General features: G+C 43.6%; 1 protein-coding gene across 4 annotated transcripts in view; it reads right to left on the bottom strand.

The window, feature by feature from the left end:
* The window catches only part of si:ch211-45c16.2 (mitogen-activated protein kinase kinase kinase 13), a 30,135-nt gene extending 10,699 nt beyond the window's left edge, over nucleotides 1-19,436 (bottom strand). For 2 of the 4 annotated variants that reach the window (XM_035175076.2, XM_035175079.2), the window contains exons 1-2: nucleotides 19,349-19,428; nucleotides 9,307-9,385 (exon numbers count right to left, since the gene is read on the bottom strand). The gene's annotated coding sequence lies outside the window, so the exon portion shown is untranslated. Of the gene's footprint in view, nucleotides 1-7,958; nucleotides 8,242-9,306; nucleotides 9,386-19,348 lie in introns of those variants that run through there. The other 2 variants (XM_035175078.2, XM_035175077.2) reach the window with 2 other exon arrangements.
* Nucleotides 19,437-20,387: the final 951 nt, after the last annotated feature.

The following is a 20,387-nucleotide window of genomic DNA, read 5'->3' as shown; positions in this document are numbered from 1 at the left end:
GTGCACAAGAGCCGAAGAGTTTCTGCATGAAAGATGTTGCAGTATAGTAATAATGCATCTCTGGTAAACATCTGAAACAGTGGGACTCAACAAACAAACACAACTGCTGCTTTACCATGATCTCTGTGGGGCAGTAACATATAGCAGGGGGATTAAAGGTCTTGCTGTGTATTAGGACGACTGAGAGCAAAACATCTGGCACACAGCCCATCCTCACTGATTAACCAGCAGGGCCGGACATAGCTGCCCCATACAGTATAACTGCCCATAAGAGCCACAGTTTTCTTCAGCCACTCAGCCACCAGGAGAGAATCTATACAGTCTTAAGCTGTTACACAAGACAATGGTTCACGTTGGAGGTCACGTAAAACCGTCTTGTCAGGTGATATGAGTCAATGTATAGGTAACACTGTGATATTGTGATTGTAATATAGTGTTACAGAACATTTTCTGGAAGATCAATAAAGAAACAGTTTATGGATTAAACAAGTAGGCACATGTGTCTGTTTAGACCTGAAAACCTGCAAATAAAAAGAATACTAATAGATATATATCCAACTAGATATATTTCAGAAAACAATCATCTGAAACTATTATCACAGACGTATACATTTACCATTATGTGTATAAGTACATGTATTAAAGACTCCTGCCACAAGATGGAGGATGTGTCATAGATGATGTACTTCAGTGGTACAATTATCAGATAACTTTATAATTAAATCACATTAGCTAGACCCAATTAATATGGTGTCTATCTGTCTGAGCAGTCCTGGGTGATCTTGCCTTTGTCACTGATTACCGGTGTGTGTGTGTGTGTGTGTGTGTGTGTGTGTGTGTGTGTGTGTGTGTGTGTGTGTGTGTGTGTGTGTGTGTGTGTGTGTGTGTGTGTGTGTGTGTGTGTGTGTGTACGTACGCACACAGGGGACCTACCACAGAGGCAGTTTTAAGTACTTCAGCAGGTGATTACATGTCTGTGTGTGCGAGTAGCTTTCCTGAAACTTTACAGGTTTGCAGCTGAGAACAAAGTAAAGGTCGGGTTCAAAGAAGGGTGTGTTCCAACCCGTGACTTCTAACTATGTTATCCCTCTCGTAAATTGTCTTTTTTTGTATGCCTTTGATTTTCTCCACAGCTGCTGATCCTATCGTCTTCAAACTCGCCAGGTGAGGACCAGAGGAAGTTCAGTGTTGACTTGGGTTTTTTTAGGATGACAAACATGAGAGGAAACATCAGGCGGCAGTCATTGAGAGTGATTAGGAAAACGGTGTGTTGAAAAGATGGCCGTGCACGGTTAAAGCACAGATTCTCCACATCAGAGCGAGCTGCTGCTCCAAGAGACCCCAGCTCTACTAATCAGAACTGGTTTGCACGGGCATCCCATTTAAAATACAGCGACAGCAAGATTGTACCGTTCTGCTTAATTTGTATCCACACCCAATAGTATGATAGGTCAGGATTATTAACAGGAATAAGTCATTTATGCACTGCTACTTTCATGGTAATGTGTCTGGTAAAAACACAGTCATGGAGGGAATCGTCCTGGATATTAATTTGCGTTTACAGTAGCCAATAGCGCTGAATGTGCATCTTGCCTTACAGCAATGCTGACAGTAACTATAGCAGCTCAACATGTAGAGTCACGACGACAGCAGGACATGGATTTAAATGCAAAAAATACTATAATGTTGGTTTTTTGACATATATTTAGCAATTAACAAGAGATAGATGAACAATTATCACAGTGATACAGAATTCAAACTGGGAAAATGTGTTTTTCAATAAACAGGGCCCTTAACAGCCATGTGTGACACAGACAATGTCCTTAACATACAGACTGTTGTTGCAGTATATAAAAACATTAAATTTTGTATTCATTGCACTTGTACAGTCACAATAAAGGTCTCTTGAATCTCGGAGTAGTGACTTAATCGCAATGTATAGGACACTAGATCTATTTTCCCCTTTCAACCCATGTGGGCGCAGCCTCAGAAATCCGATCAAGTTTGAAGGGGCGGTGGAAACTACAGAGTGCAGGACACAGTGAGCCGGAGATATAGAGAGAGGTTGTACAGTGTGTACAGTGGCGAACAGGAGACCAAAGTCCAGGAGGGAGGAGACACAGAGGCAGAGCAGTGAGCTGGCTCTGTGTTACGTGGAAGTCTCCTGACAGGCAGGGGATGGTCATGAAGACCAATGAAACACACAGTGTTTATGTTGCCCTCTGCGGGCAGCGCCGACATGAAAGCGCAGCTATTCCACTTGGCACAGGTCAAAGTACAATCAAGCCCTGATCCCTCTGATCTAACTCTGCTGCTGACATTCTGTGGCCTGGATTTCATATCACAACATGTTATTTCTAAATCATGAATTTGTATTCGCCATTTTGCCTTCTTGGATAAATGACAATAGAGTGAAGATCAGAAAAATAACGGGAAAAGAGAGAGGAGGATGATGTGCATTCAAGGTTTTCTAACTGGAGAAGTTCACAGCTACGTGTGCTCTGGTCTGCTGGCCTGCACGAATGCGGCCTCCGTGTTTGTATGAATACATGTACAGTATTTGTGTATATCTACTGGTGGGAAACCTGAGCGCTGTGAGAGTGTGGTGGCTGCCAGGGCCTCATCTATAATGCAGGTCTGTCTCTAAGCAGGTTGCTGAGAGTGCAGGGGAAGGAGAGAATGCTCTCTCAGGTATCCAATAAATCCGTCCATTCCACAGCAGAGACAATTGAGCCGTGCGAGTAGAGGCCCGCGCTGTAATTCCACCCCACGGATGACTCTCAGAGCTGGGGCTTCTGACGTGGGCCACAGTGGGTGGATGTGGTCGGCTGGACAGAAACACACATGTCAAGACCCAACCCTGCACGCACATTAACTTCTATAAACCAAATAAGACACCCTAAGTGTGTTTACTGAATAGTCATCACATCTGTTTGTTCTGTTCCTCTTTCCTGCCAGGCGGAATCTGGACTGAGTCTCTGCATCTACATGTGACACCAAGAACAGGAAACAAACCTCTCGCTCTCTCACCCATTAATCTCTAATGTACGATCTCTAGGAGCATAGAGTCCCATGAATAATGTCCATGCCTGATCGAGACAGGAGCGAGGTTTCGTTTACATTTATTTATTTACTGGACTTTCCGAAAGTCGCCGTGACAGTGCAAACGCACACCGTCCATCTGATGCTCAGAATGACTGTGTTACATGTTTGTATAAAGTAGATATCTCTGCAGAACGAGACACAATACAGCTATTTAGCAGAATGGATGAAATGAAGAAAGAGGGTTATAGAGAGAGAGAGAGAGAGAGAGAGAGAGAGAGAGAGAGAGAGAGAGAGAGAGAGAGAGAGAGAGAGAGAGAAAAATGATCAGGGGCTGATCCTTTAATCCCTCTACAGGGCTCTAGAGACAAGCTCGACAAACACAGACCCTATTCAGCCCTCCCCCTCTATCCTCGACACACTTCCTCTCATTTCTTGCCTCCTCTTAAGGCGATCAATAGCACAATGCATTATGGTAGTTTTTTAGTTTGTGAACACACATTTATGCGCAAGACTGGCAGAGAAGACCTAACTGATATTGTAAATGTGTGTGTGAGTGTACATGGCAGCTGGTGTTGCAGGGGGATCAGGTTGAGAGAACACCCCCCTCCACACACACACACACACACACACACACACACACACACACACACACACACACACACACACACACACACACACACACACACACACACACACACACACACACACACACACACACACACACACACACACACACACACACACACACACACACACACACACACACACACACAGGCCATGTCTGGCAGGATCCAATAATCCCACTACTCCCAACAATCCACTGGGGATTGGCACTCAGCAAACATTAATGTGGTTGTTTAGATTGTGTTTCAATATCTTGTACCTTCCACAACATACTGTAGCAAAAGGCCGACCTTTAACATAAACAGACACACACTGAATTAATGCTCAGGCTCACAAACGCCGCACCACGTGCAGCATCTGTGTCTCCATCACTCTGCTCCTCATTAAGGGAAGCCCTGCTGTGCCCCAAAGGGGGAACCTCCCTTTGGGTGACAGCTGCGCCACCAACAATGAACCAATTTAGACCCTGTCCCACCTCATCATTCACACGTTACCATGTCAACACAGCATCCATCCTGACCTTCTGCTCCCAGTCACACTCGCTCTCATCCAGCTCTCAGGTTTGGAGAGGACAAAAGCCCGAGAAGTCCGCGATGTATCCACCAAGCATCTCACACGCGGCAGCTATGGAGACCGAGATGTCTCACACAAGCACATTAACGGAAAACACACCTGCAACAGCCACAACACAATGGATGTCACTCGCTTAAGTTGTGGTTGTGTTTCTGTTGTGGGGATTTCGTGGTTGGGTTGTCAATTTGGCAGTTGTTTTGTGGCTTTTTCAGTTGTGTTGTGGCTTTTGTAGCTGTGTTTTGGCATTTGTAGTTGTGTTGTGGCGTTTGAAGTTGTGTTGTCTCTTTTGCAGTTGCGGTGTGGTGTTCGCAGTTGCGTTGTGGGTTTGTAGTTGTGTTGTGACATTTACAGTTGTGTTGTGACACCTGTCCTGTGCATGAAAATAAAAATGCTGACATTCATATCCTCAGAGAACTAAAGCATGTGGAGACACACGACTGCAGAGCAAACCTTTTCCCCAGTATTGTCGAAGATCAAGCACTTTCATCTACTCCATTGCTTCACCCTGCAGAGCTTGTTGCCAGATGGGAAGATAAATGCCTTTTCCAGGCCTTTTAATTTGCTCTTCACCTCCTTTACTTCAACAAATGCAACCAAAAAAGGCAAGGCAAGATAATCGTCTACACTGAGCAACTCAATGGAAGCAATAGAAGTTTACATTGTAAAAATCAAAGAGCTTGGATGAACACAGGAGTCTCTCATCATGAGGGGTTTCTAGGTTTCGAAACTACACTTGTGACTTTCTGTTATTATATGAGCTGAACAGTTGGACTCTGGTTGTTTCTGGAATCAGTGCAGACTATGGACTTTTCCTTTGTGAGTAAACACTGTTATGAAACAGAAATGTGGAAACATGAATTTCTTTCTTGTCACTGAAGCAGACACCCTTATGACATATTTTGCAACATCACAGTGCAGAGACCTCGGGAGTATGACTCTGCCGCCAGAGCTGCCCCGTCCTGATTTGTTGTCAGGATGCGGGTCGATGCCGACTTCAGCTTTTCCTCGCTAGAGGGATTGGACGGCCTGCTGTAGGTGGGTGAAAGTATTAATCTGCTGGTGCGGGCTCAGCGGTGGAAGGGAAAGATAAACTAATTCTGGCTCAAGCATTCGGACATCTGCCATCACGCGGCTGCCATTTTGTTACAATCTCCTCTATTCTTCACATTCTGACTCCCTCCGGTGACTCACCTGGGCTGATTTTAACACCTAGTGGTGGCCGGAGGGGTGAGCAGGTCACATGCACCTGCCTGCCGGCTCAGAGTTTGACTGGTGTTGTTGGGCTAATGGGTACAAGGTCAGAGCTACATGCTGAAGCCACAGGGAAAGTCCCAGGTGGGATCATGTGGAATATGAAGAGTTTGTTGTGAAGGCTGAATTTCACAGGAGGAGGAGGAGGAGGAGGAGGAGGGTGGTCAGGTGGATGACTGAAACTGCCAGAGAGAGAGAGAGCTGACTGACAGGAGGCTGAAAAAGTGCGTACAAACAAGCTAAGCCCTAGTTTTCTCTTTTCTAAAGTCAGTGTCTGTCTGTATGGTTTCAAGGTCTGTCAGTGAGCTCTTCAAACCAAATTCAATTAAGGAATGACGCATTCAAATTCAGATACGTGGGGGTAAACTCGGCTGACAATCATTAGCACCACACACACACACACACACACACACACACACACACACACACACACACACACACACACACACACACACACACACACACACACACACACACACACACACACACACACACACACACAAGTTGTTCCTCAAATAGCCTCAGCCGGTACCAGCCAGAACTGGAGAAAATAAATAACTGAAGAAAAGAGTGTGCGCCATCGCCACGTCACACACTCTCCCCTCCAGCTTCAGTCTCCCAGCCTCTCAGTGAGGCTGCAGCCCGCACTGCAACCAGGACACGCAGCCTCCTAAAGAAAATCTGCAAATATCACAAAAGGTTTCCACAGAAAAGCTCAAACAGTCTCAACGTTGCCCTTTGCAGTTAAAGCAGACTTTTTGTTCCCAGTGATGCTTTAATGTAGAAGCTTAACAGAGCTCCGTTTATGAACCAGATCCATCCAGATATGATGAATGCAAACAGACAGAGAGGGACGGTGGGGCCAAGGAGACAGCGGACGGAGAGAAGAGCTCAGAGAAAAGTAGAGGAAGAAAAGCAGATTAGGGAAGAAAGAAAGGAGACATGGAGGGATGTGAACAGGGATGATGTGAAGGAAAAGGAAAGCTGCGGTTGTGGCTGCTTGCGGCGTGATACTGTACCACGACCACGCTCCAAAGGGAAAGAGTCCCGGAGCGACAACAAAGGACACAAGAGGAGCCGGCTCCGTGTGAACTGGGCCCGTCGGCCCTGCACGGCCAGGAGACAGCAGCAGAAACACACACACACATACACACACAGACAAACACGCACTCTCGAACACTGCACACCAGAGCAGCTGCTGCCACAACAATCCCCCTTGTGCTCTTTTAATAGGGGACGGCCTGGGCCTGCTCGGCCTGCCAACAACAAGGGGCCGAGGACAGATACGGACCCACACACGAGGAGCGACACGACAGACAAACACATATTGCAGGAGGCTGGCTGCGACTGACACTGTTTTAATGGCTGCGTTATGAAAGTGTACAAATCTACAGAGCAAAAGAAAAAAGAATAAGCACAAGCATGTGGGAGGAAGTGGGTGTTGTACGACATGTTATTTTCTTCTGCCTGAAGATAGATGGGAAGCTGGGAAATCAATATGCATTAGTGCTTCTATTAGCTCCCGGGTTCATACTATCCCTGCTTGCTCTTAATATAACCGCAACATGTGCATTTAAATAGGAAATCATGTTCTCTGCAAGCTGCTGGAGTCAGATGCTTGAGAGGAAACACGAACGGCAAACTCTTCTTGGATCTGCAGCCGGTACTTCAAACACTGTGTGGAAAAAGGATGGAGGGATGGATGGAGCTCTCCCCTCCTCCCCCCTCCGCTCCTCTAAAGTCCCGGCTGCCAGCTACTCATCCTTTGCCGTTATATAAACACGCTTAGTAGCAGAGGACAGAGGTGGGCACACACAGAGCGCTCCTGCTGCCAAGCCGAGTAAATAAAGAGATGAGGACGCAGAGTGGGGAGAGAAAAGTCGAAGATGATGAGGCAGGCAGGGAGAGAGAATATGCGGAACGAGTGGTGTGGAGTAAAGGAAGAGACTATGAGAGACAGTGAAGGGAAAGTGAGTGCGATTTGTGTGCGTGCACATGCAGAAGTGCCCGTGGCTGTGCACAATAAACACGTGCGTCCCAGAAAGTCCGTCATCTCTGGCCATCAGGGCGTTGTGAAGCCTCAGAGGTCACGCTTGTTTGATTCTGTTGCTAAATGTAAACGTGGAGGAGGGTGACGTCCGCTCGCCCGCTCGTACACCTCTTCCTACATCTCAACCTGTCCTTCAGAGGGCACAGAGAGGCACTGCATCAAAAAGCAGCAGCAGCATCATCACAGCTGAGCCTAAAATAGCTCCTGCACGCACCGACGCACGAACGCTCGACACACTCCTGCAGCATCGCTCCTGAACAAGCACTGACAGCTGATCCGCATGCAAATAGCACATAAACACACAGACGTGGGGATGTCTCGCTGCAGACGCATACACGTGTACAATAAAAAAGGAAAGAGAGCACTCGTACACACAATCAGGGCGAGAAGACAACAGCATCTGCAGATTACTCACAGCGTACAGAGCCCAGATTCATGGTCCTCTCTCAGCTCCGAGCTCTGAGGCAGGGATGACGAAATAGGGGGAAAAAAAACTAAAAAGGAGAAAGCCGAGGAAGGAAGAGTGAAGAGGTGGTCAGGATCCAAAAAAGAAGAAAAGAAAAACAGCAAGAAACCAGGGATAGAGGGAGACAAGATGCCCGGAGACGCACAGACACTCAACTCCTGCAGCACCTGTAATGTGAGTGGGTGGGCGGCAGCGTCACCGGCTCTCGCTAAAAGACCTGCTCACGTCACACTTTTCATGAATGGAGCCGTCTGACGCAGAGAGGACACGGCTCAAAGAGCAGGGGAGGGAGGGGAGGGAGGTGGAGCTTTCTGCACAGACTCTGAGAGGAGGAGGAGGTGCAACGAGAGATGAAGAGGAGAGAGGAGAATAAGGAGGGTGGGTGGGTTGGGGGGCGTATATTTCAAAGCAAAAGCAGCTGGGAGCAGCAGGTTATAGGCTGCGGTGGCGTCTCTGTAAGTAGGACACGAGTATGACTCTTTCTGCACTTTGTTCCCGATCAGTCATCAGTTCTCACCACGCCGAGCGTATATCAGCATCACCACGTACGACTGCACGCTTCGTCCTGTATCCTTATCCGGACGAATTCAATTTCAAACATACACGTTGACTTTAACACACAGCCTCTGCTTTCTTTAAAACATTTCACCAAGCATTAATTTATCATTGTGTAGTGATGGATCCTTTGCCGAACACATGATGCTGAAGCAGTCCGTGTGGTGGCCCCTGTCCTCGTAAGTCTCTTGCTTATCTTTTGACTGCTCAATCAATTTCCCAGTATCACCCTGGAAATGTCAGCAGATTTAATAACAACACTGTCATCTTTTTTCATCTAAATCTGTCTAATTTTTAACATGTCACTCATAAGAACTCCCCTCCCTGTTTTCTCTCTGTGTGTGTGTGCAGGTGAGAAGCAAACCTCGCACTCACACACTAATCAGACCTACTCTCATAGTTAAATACACTAAGGACACATGAGTGTAATTATACTAAATAATAAATTTTCTTCTGCAGACTGACAGACTTCAAACTCCTGTGTTTCTACAAAGCATTAAAAACAATTGTGACCATACGTCTCCCTGTTTACATGGGACTTATAGTGTCGATCAGTACCGGCCTGGAGAACTCGGACAGTGAAAAATAAAAAGGTCAGCAGAACCGTTCTTTTCTCTCCCCAAAAGGTCATTTAACGTCTCTCTCAACATCTCACACTTGTGCTTTGTATTATAAAGAATCCCCTCTTTATTTTGCCTTTCAAGCCCTCAGCTTGAGTGTGTCTTTGTGTGCATGTGCCGACCTGTCAGGTGGTTTGTGAGCATCTCAAAGGTCTGCAGAGTGAGAGGTGAGCTCAGGTTCAGCTTCGTCTTGCTTTTCACCTGCACACACACACACACACACACACACACACACACACACACACACACACACACACACACACACACACACACACACACACACACACACACACACACACACACACACACACACACACACACACACACAGAGAGAGAACAGGGAGTTCATATGAGTGACATGTTGAACGTTATACAGTTTTAGATGAATAAAGATGACAGTGTTGTTATTAAATCTGCCGACATTTCTGGAGTGATATTGAGAAATTGATTGAGTGGTCAAAAGACAATCAAGAGACCTATGAGGACAGGAGGTGCCACACAGAATGAGGGAGGAGGTGGTGGTGGTGTATTTGTGTGTAGTGTGTGTGTGTCGTGTGTGTGTGTGTGTGTTAATGGCAGATATATAGAAACTGACTGTGACCAGAGGGGATATCAAAAGAGACTGATTGAGAGGGAGGGCCTGTGGGTGAGAGGAGAGCCACAGGGAACAGATGCTCACCCCCCTCTTCTCGTTTCAGGCCCAAACCTCTGGGGAAGGTGACGGGTGGAGGGGTGGGGGCAGTAAGAATATAATGAGAGAGGGGGGTGGGTGGGTATTGGGGTCCAATATCCACCCTCGGGCTGCACACATGCGAGGGGACATTGGCAGAGAAGGAGGTTTGGTATCTTGGGGCGCGGCGGCGGAGGTGTCCAAACACTGCCTATAAATGGCGTGAAATGACAGTCAAATGAGTCACAGCACAGATGGCCGGGATGCTGGCTGTAATGGGACTGACAGGAGGGAATGGTGAGTGTGCTGGCTGATTGTTGGATCTGTGAAAACTACACCTTTGTCATGCAAAGTCCCGAATTAACACGGTGTCAAGGATTCTTGTAGCCCCGGAGAGAACAAGAGTGGGCGTAAGGCAAAGTCCTCGCCACATTTCTGAATACACATTCCCGTAAATAAGTTCACTGTGTACAGAACATAAAAAAAAAAACACACAGCAAGGGGATTCACAAAAATAGAGCTCTGGTTAAATATTGACAAAGGGAGAGAGAGAGAGACTTCAGATATCCAGAGGAGCAGGGGAATTCAAATTCCTGACCTGTTTGCCTAGTGGGAACACAGAGCTCTGCTCTATGGCCCAAATTCCAAAGGTCAGCGGATCATAAGCCTGTGTGCACATGTGAAAACAAGTAAAAGCCACATTGTATCAAGAAAACAAACCTGAAACACCTCCAGCCAAGTAATCTTCAATGTAGAAGAAAACCATGTATAGCCACGACAGCAAACTGTGTTAAACAGTTTTAATAAGACATGGCTGTAAAACCACTTTCAACAAAAACATCAAACAGTGTTTTTGGGGAAAAAGCACAAGTCACATCCTCCTATTTCTTTTAAAATCCTTTTGAAAGACATAAGGTCTTGTAACTTATGAATTGTAACATACCTTGCCTTTAAAGGTGTTATATAAATAAAGTCTTTCACCTTAAAAAACAACAGGAACGAGAGAAAAGCCCTGTGAGCTTGATGAAACCAGACCTTTACAAGTTTTTATAAGTTGTGTGATTTTCTCATTGTATTTCCTCCGTCCTGCAATTTTGATGAGGATGATTTATTTCATTTAACTTTAATTAAAAGTATCGAGTGACAAGCAGCTGAAATCTGAGCTTGTGTGTTTCTGATCACAGACTCTTCAGGTAGAAACTGTCTTACAGTACAAAACTTTCCTTCTTCATTTGAGACTGACAAAAGGGGAACAAATTACAATTTTCTTCAGGTTACAGCATTAAAGACGAAACAAAAACAAAGCTCATGATGGCAGAGAGTTATTTTGTCACTCAGAGCTGCTCATGCCCTCCCAACACACGTCTGCTGAACCAAACATCTTCTTGCTGGACAAGAAAGACTTCTGCGCTGCATCTCAGGTTTCTTCGAACTGTGTCAGTGCCGCCAAGATGTTGAAAGTCAATAATCACTTACAATTTTGTTAAGCATCATAAAACAAATGGTATCACAACTCTGTATCTATCATAAAATAAGGTGTTATCATTCTGAGTATAAAGGGCATGAAACTGGCACGAGACTTCTTTAGAAAGAGCATCAGTTGTTTCTGTCGCATGAATCAGAATCAGTGGGCCAAGTTTTCGAGAGCTTTGTCAGTCTACACGTTACAATGACTTCAAAACACTGACGTCCATGCAAAGACTGCAGATAACAATCATTTACATCACTATTTAATACTAGATTAATAATCTGTTATACTCTATACAACGAACACTAACTATTTTCATTATCAATTAATTCTCCACTCTGTCAATTTTGGGGCCAAACGACAAAACATTCACTTTGTTTTTACCAAATAAAAATTTCATGAAATAATGATTGATCAATGAATAGAAACAAATAATCTGCAGGTTAATTGAGAATGAAATGATCATGAAGCCACGCAGTCTTTAAGGTCAGAGTCAAGTCCACGATCACCCTTATGATATGTCCACATGAGTTTTAAGTTGATCTTGAAAAATGTACAACTTTTCCGTGAAAGAGAGCCTAAAAGTTATTTAACTCAAACAATTACTATCCAAGCCCCTCAGCAAAAACAATGGAAATGAAAAATTCCTTCACTTTGTGTCTTTGCAGCGATAAATACCTTTAAATATCTCCAGACCAGTACCTCAGTTGGTTCTATTCCAGCGGTGACCAAAGCCTCTTGCTCCGTCTCCATCACATGGACCAGATGCACGGACAGCAAGCGCTCCCTGTGGCCCGGACTCACCTCCGGGTGCAGCAGAGCCGTAAACCACACTGGTTCTGCTCTGTTATACAAACTCATTACTATTTCACCAGAAGCGGAACAGCAGCGCTGACAGCTCCTGTGTCCCCTGCATCAATAAGACAAAAGCACCATCGCACACATAAGCTGACAGTGGTTTACCTTTCCAATCTGCCATCGCATGCAGCAGCCGTGCACAGACAGCCGGCCAACAGGCTCAGCTACTGACTACTGACTAATACATACCACCACACAATGGAGAAGGCCTGCTCCTTCCTCCAGTGTGTTGACATGTTCAGTTGTGTGGTGGTTATACACCGTTATACAACATCATACAACGTCAGACAACGTCAGACAACATCAGATAACATCATTCTGTACTACCTTCCTGAATTGGTGGCAGAACTAATCCAGGATATTAGTGATTTAAACTGTCTCATAGGTAAGTTATTCCCTTAGAATCAGTATCAAAGCTCAAAAATATTTTGCCGTGAATAAAAGTATAGTTCACTTTCACTATCAGATGAAAATTGTGAGCGTCTAATTTGGGGGATTTTCATGTTATTATATTCTCTTCACTTACAAACTATTCTTTGTATAACTCCAATTTCAGTAGTTTTGATTCAACTTGAAATTAAGGTACAGCAAACTTGGAAATCACGTGCAACACAATCAGTCAATAAAAGTCTTTCTCAGCCGCTGTGTTTTAAGGTCAGTTGTTGTTCGTCTGCACTGAGATAGAGGAAATGCTTCCAGAGCAGAGATTGTTCACTTTGATGTAGTCGATTGCGTTTTTTCTTCACAATATCTTCCTATACTTGCAAAACTTGAAATTGCTTAGAATTTTATGACGCGACACTGTCTGAACACATTTTTTTACTTGCACTCTAAAAACACACAGTGCCAGCATCAGCCGGCCAGCAGTGAGATAAATGAAGGAGGCAGAAGAGTCGGGGAAACACCTGAACTCCTGAGAAAAGACTGATGCTGACGCTGATGAGATGCGTGTGTTGACTTCATGCACAGGGACAAACCTGTTTGGCTCAGATAGATGACAGATAGAGGCTGGCCCGGCTGATTGGTTGGTTTTACAAAAAGCAGGCACGGATGAGCGAGTCGCGCACACAACCACCACTGATTCCGAGAGGCAGATAATGCTTGTGAGATTAATATGCTGAGCCCACCAACAACCCACAGCCAGACCAATCTGGGCAGAGAGGAAATTACATAACAATGACTGCTGAGCGCTCCTGGAGGACTCTGCCCCGCACCACCACAACAATACATCCACCCTCATTCCCTCCTCATCATCACCGCAGAGTCCACCGCAGGAGCACGGCGATGATGAGCAGCAGACAGAGCGCCAAGGTCTCCGCCGTCCTCCCTCCTCACTGAATGCACCTGGTAATCCCGAGCGTGATTTATGGGATTGTGTGCAGAGCTATAATGCCGAACACAGCATTAGATAACACAAAATGTCTCTCCGGCTCTCTTGCTGCTAATTATTTTAATAAAGAGAATTACAAAAGGCGGGAGGAAATGAGCACATGCTGGGATGTCATGTTCAGAGAGACTTCACCTCCTCCGTCTACATCCCCGGGAGAGGGATATGAGGAAGTGTGCAGGGCTGCAGTGGGTGGCAGGCAGTGGTCGGCCTGAGATTACAGGGGTGCATGCTGCTGCCTGCACTTGCTGGGGTGAGAGGTCAGACCAGTTTGTGAGGTCAGAGCTCCGCAAAGTCAATGGGAGCTCAGCTAAAGGGAGGTGTGAGTGGAGGGGTCTGACTGGTCCTTTAGCAAAAATGCGCTGTTTAATTATTTAGTTTGTCGGAAAATACAGGAAAAGAATCCACCTCCAGTTCATGAAATATTCAAATGTCTTGTTTTATTCGACCACTTGAATTAGAAATACTATGTATCAGTCAAGCTACAGTGTATTTATGTTCTTTGTCTCTGCTCCAGTTTAACATTTGCTTTGATCACGTGCGGTGAACGCTGCACACTCATTCCTTGTGATCGATTTAGAGAAATCATCCCTATTGCTTTGGACGAGCATTACTCATGGCTACAAACCCATTATACCATGACCTATGATTAACTGTGCATCACTGTTATTCATGTAATATCACAGATGCACGGATCAGAGGTTCACACACACACACACACACACACACACACACACACACACACACACACACACACACACACACAGTCAGTATAAGAGTTGGGCATGTGCTCTGGCTCTTGCTCCTCCACTCGTGTGTGTTAATATGCTCCCCATGAGGCGCTGCAGGCTGTGGTAATTATAGAAGCTCGGCTATAGCAGAAACATCACACGAGAGAAGTACATAAAAAGGGCGCAACTGTGTAAATATAGTACATGTGTACATGCTCTGACCAAATAACACACAGTACCGAAACATTGTAGTTACTTCATTTGAAAATAAAACTGCATTTTGATCCAAGTTCTCATGTGAATGAGTCTCCAAAAAGGGTTTTTCATGATGTGTGGCTCTATTAAAAACTTAAATAGTGCAGATAAATTTGTCATTTTACCAAATATGACTGTGGACTTGAAATAACCAGCAAGGACAGACTGCTCCGCCAGTTTACCCCGCAAGCAAATCCTGCATAACACCAGAAGCAGAGTCCAGGCAGCGCACTTAGGGTTCAACAACGCCGGCTTAATCTAACCCCCACACAGTCAAAACTGTAATACCCCTGCCCAAATATAAAGAGATGAGGGGCTTAACCCACTTCTCAACAGAATCCCAGTCCCCAAACGGGCGGCTGACCATCAGAGCATCTGTCCAATAAAACCACACGACAACTTTATCTCCAGGAGTTGCCAAAAGAACGTGAGGGAGACACTTATGTCCTAATGGAGCTGCTGAGTTGTGATACTTGGCCTTCAGTGGTGTGATACAGATGTGAGGCTCTACTGTTGGATACAGTAAGACGAGCTTGTGGAGCGCAGACAGTGCAGTCAGAAGGAAGGAGAGGAGGAGAGAGCCCCAAGGAGGAGAGGAATAGGAGGAGGAAGCAGGGAGGGCGAGCGAGAAAGAGGATGGAGACAAAGAGGGAGAGAGAGGAAAGGGGACAACACTTTCATGTTCACATCCTTTCTTTAGCCCAACGTTTATTGTTTGGCTTTTTCCACTCAACTGACCTTCAATGGCTGCCGCATATGCAACGTGAACACTCAGCAGTGTGTGTAAACCTTCTCTGTGTCATGTCGATTTCCAGATGCTCACTGTTAGGAATTCATTTATGTCAACTATAAGTAACTACAAACCTAAATCTTTTTATATTTATACATAAAATATAATATCAAATATATTGATTTCTTTTCACTTGAGCTGCAGAATTATCTTTTTGTGTTGTTTATGCCTTTGTTAAATAGCGCCAGTGGCAAGGTGACGGGATATGAAGGGAGAGAAGTGGGACACTGTGGTGCACGGTCAGTGATTTAACCCAAAGACGACCACAGCAACACAAGAGATGATTTTTTTTCTATACCAGGCACTCAAATAATAAGCTTTCAGAAGAGCAAAAATAGATTTGAGTTATCGTCCGTGAAAAATCGGAATATCTAAAAAACTATAGTGATGTAAAAATACTGTTTTTGTCCAGACTAAACCTCAAAGTGTCCAATATCCTCACATTTAAGAAGGACAATTTCCCATTTTGCTTAATAACTAACTTCAAGAATCATTGATTATCAAAATAGCTGAATTTTTCTGTATAAAAAAAATTTGATTGGGGCAAAACTTATTAAACTTATAATTTTTACTTTTAATTATCATCAATTAATCCCCTGATTATTTTCTCAGATTGATACATTTTCAGAATTGTTCTTAACTTTCTTTCCATTGACAGTTCTATGTATCTTCCATAACTCTGTGCCTCATTGTTCAAGGTACTTAAAAGTAGCTAATATAGTTTTAGTTAATCAATAGTTAATCAATTAATTGAGCAACTAATGTACACAATATAAACCACTCACTTAAACATGGAACTTTTAAAATCAGACAAAAGTGTTTTATATTACAGCTGACAGATTTAATGGGTCATCATCAGTAAACCAATTATGACACATTTAATATTACACATTAAACCTTATGAAACATGACGACAACCTTCTTCATTGAGGACAAATGTAAAATGTAAATGTGACCCTAAACATGGGAGCGCCCGAGTCTGCAGGGCTGAGATTAGAGAGATCAGAACAGCTGCAAGGCTCCACTGCTGCTGCAAGGCCTCACATGTCAATTACATAAAAACTGCTTCCTGTCGCTGTACGGCAGCATCAGGACGATCCCTCCTCCACTGACGCTCTGCTCCACTCGCAACTCTGCGGCTCGGAGTCTTGACACCTGGATAAACACCGTGTTGCTATGCAACAGCATCGCTGCAGTGACCCACTTTTTCAAGATGAAATTCGGGAGTTCAACCACTTAACAGATGAAACAGTTTTTCTATACATGTTTCTAATGGTCGACAAATCCCAAAGGCCATGAAGGATAAAATCAACAATTTGTTCGGCCGCTATGTTGTTGCGGACTATTTTCAACTGTGGAAGGATACACATTTGGTGCTTGAGCGTTAACTGCAGTAGGATTATGTGTGTGGGACCGAGCCAATATAAGCATTGGCCATGTTTGTGATAATGAAGGAAAATATCAGCCAGTGAAACAGTGTAGCTCTCTGTTGTGTATTTAATCATTTCTGGACAACAATAAAGCTCCATGGCACAGAGTGATGTGTTATATTATACTGTTAGGTAAAGTGGGATTTTGGGTTTTCATGGGATTTGTTGACAATAAGAAAAATATTAAATGAATGCTGCAACTAAACAACCAATAGTTTTTAGTAACAAATAACCAATCAATTATGTATTCAGTTAACGTCTTAATTGTTGAATAAAAAAAGATAGTGAAGAATTCCATTGAGATGTATTCAGATGACATGTTTCATTTAGAAAAGAGCCAATAACTCAGTGATAATGTAAAAGCAATGGAAGCAGCTTCTAACGGATGTTGTTGTTTCTGGTTAAAGGAAGAGTTGTGTCTTCGCTAAAATCTGTTATGTATACTTTGTTAGTGGCAAAGTTTGGGTTCAACGCTCACCTTGGCCCACATGTGTAGTTGCTCACACTTTAGTGTAGCCCCTGGTGTTAGGTATCTTTGTGCCATAGTTAAAAACACAAAGACAACCTGAGAGGTGTAGCCTTCAACAGTGTTAGTGGGGGGGCGACTACATTTGGCTGATTGGAGCTGCAGTGTGACCTGTAGCTGCACCACAGTGTCAGGCAGCAGTTACAAGAGAGGCGAAGCCATTTGTGCCACACGTGGACACCTACGGGGAATGTAGCACTCAGCACAATGAGGGCGGAACACAGTGCTGCAGCCGTGACAGCGCACAGCCTCCGCCAATCACACGTAACGCTCTCCACTGCCGGCGGACTGTCAAAAGTGTGCAGTGCAGGGATGGAAAGCGGCCCGGCCATAAAACTGTTGTGACACTGAGTCCTCACAAAAGACAGATGAATGATCGTCTGTGATTGGTGTCAGCTGGACACTGCTGCACAGCGATCACGCAGGCTCAAGTGTTTCCAGCGCCACATCTGACAGAGAGAACCTGTGGCAGCCTTCAGTTGTCATTCTAACTCAAAATGTGGTTAGTTTGTCCAGTTTGGACGACTGAAAAAAACATGTAGAGAGGATCTGCTCCCGATGTCAATATAAAGTATTTAAATATAAAAAGGGCCAATTTAAAGAAAACAGCAATTCGTACAATTTAGATGAAACACACTACTGAAAACATCACTAGGATTATTTTGTATTTAATTTCAGCCAATAGCTCCAATTTCCTTTGATTCATCTGCAGATAATTTCCACCATATTGATCTAAGATTTCTTTAGTCAATAAATTGTGAGATAACAGTGAAAAAAAAGAGAAAAATCCCCACAGTCCAAGGTTACGTCTCAACGGACATTTTACTACCATGCAGAAGTAAGTAAAGTATCACATTTCTCAGCTTTAATGTCGCTGTGTTTCATAACTATTACTTACTGTTTTTCTTCAGCTCAGGTTACATATCCCTTTGACTCACCCACTACTATACTAATGTTATTATCAGATACACATAAGATTAATCAATACCATGCACGTTACTTGTAAATATATTATACTATACATGTACACTATACGTACTTATATCTATATATATATATATATATATATATATATATATATATATACACACACATCTGTTAAATCTGTGCAATAACTTGGAATCATCCTGTGCCACTGCCCTCTGTTCTATTACTTTCTCTACCCATAATATTCTCTTTGTAGTGAAATGTTACATTACATACATATATTTTATTTTATGTTATTTAAAATTTATTTTATTGCCTGTTTTTATTCTATTTTGTACTTTCAATTTCCCTTTTGTCTACCTCTCTACTGGAGAATTCCCCTGGTGTGGGGTCAATAAAGTTTATCTTATCTTATCCTATCCATGTAAATTAAGTTATAACTTTTATTATCTTATAATATTTATTGTACCCTTACTGAGATAAATGTGGTGAAGATAACTCTAAACCCTAATGACCATAATGTGAAACAACACTCATCAAACTGAACGTTATAACCCTTGTGTTCTTCTCCCAGGACTGTTGCCCAGCCAAGATCTGCTTGCGCTTCTTTATGAAGCCACGTAGTCAAGAGTCACAGAGTGCATCGAGAGCATCTATCTGCAAAAGCAAACAATTCTCCAGCACTCTGTATAATTTCGCCTCCTTTCCTGCAGCAGCCTGTAATTTACTCCTCCTGGTTTAAAAACAGACCAGGAAAGAGTCGTTTTTCTCTGGAGCCTCTCTTCAACACCACTGTCCTCAGTCACATGATAATAATAATGATAATACACAACCTGATCATAATAACAATAATGATAATAAGAAGAAGAACAGGTCCACTTTGAGTCAAACTAGTGTCGCAGGCTGGTTGTGTTGTGTTGTGTTGTGTTGTGTTGTGTTGCAGAGGATTCATTCATAAACAGTCCCACCGTCGTGCTGGTGCTCGCGGACCCTGACAGCTGCAGCACGTTCCGCTTCATCCCGGAGAAACAAACCGAACCGAGCCACCGCGACTCCAGTCACACTGTCGCTAAATGTGAGCGTTTGAATGTCACAGCACACGAGAAATAAAACTGTTCTTACCGGCTGGAGCCTCTCGGACGTCCGGACGCTGTCCTCTCCCTCTGTTTACTGTCCACTACAGTGGTTCAGTCCGCTATGGTTCAGTCCTGTGAGCGTCACACGTCACTTCCGGACAATCTGGGCCGATCACCTGTGAACCCCGAGCGTCCTCAAAGATCGTCTGAGGGAGAGATGACTCACGCTGCTGCTTGAAGAGGTCAGGTTATCGCGCAATAAACTAGCGCCTGTTTGGTCAAGCTGAGACACAGGTGGAGAGTTATGTCCTTTAGTCTGCGGTGGAATATAACTAAGTAGATTTACTGCATTAAAGTACAAATTTAGTAAAGGTGCAAGTACATATAAAGTACTTGGTAAATTTAAAAAAACTGTATGTAATTGGGGGTAAATTTAACAGCTCAAACGCTCACTTAATACAAACATTATGATGTTTTCAATAAAGTTAAAATATAATTAATATAATATAATTTAATTACATTAAATAATCTTTTTTTATTATACATAAAAAGTACCTATAAAACCAATTATATAGAACTAGAGTTAAGAAAATAAGCATATTTTTTGTATAAAATATGAACATAAATGTGAAACTTTTCTCCTTTGTTTATTCTGTAAAAGTAAAGGTTTTTATCAGCAAACATAAATGCAGAGACTGATCTGTCTGTGAAAGGCTCATATTGGATGATTTTTAAAGGCCAACCAATAATTGGTACTTTTAAAAAGGAATGCATTAAACAGATTTATGGTCTTTTACGTGGCTGCAGTTTGCGACACAGGTGTGAATTTACGTTATGACATGAGTTATGATCCCTGTGATTTTTGACTCAACCTAAGGAAACAGATATGACTGTGAAAGGCTCGCAGAGGTGAAAAGTTGACCTCATAAGAAATTACTAACTTAATACATTAATGAATCGATGTAGAAATCCACTTCAATTTCATCTCCAAACTGTATGTAATGTTTTATCCATAGGGTTAGGGTTATTGGAGGATCTTTTGGCTTAGTGGCGCTAATAAAGAGCAGAGTGGGTGCTCTTCTTTT

Source organism: Hippoglossus stenolepis, chromosome 13 (genome assembly GCF_022539355.2).
Source record: "Hippoglossus stenolepis isolate QCI-W04-F060 chromosome 13, HSTE1.2, whole genome shotgun sequence".
Classification (NCBI taxonomy): Eukaryota; Metazoa; Chordata; class Actinopteri; order Pleuronectiformes; family Pleuronectidae; genus Hippoglossus; species Hippoglossus stenolepis.
Note: the sequence above shows the minus strand (reverse complement) of the source record. Positions and strands in the feature narration are given on the sequence as shown.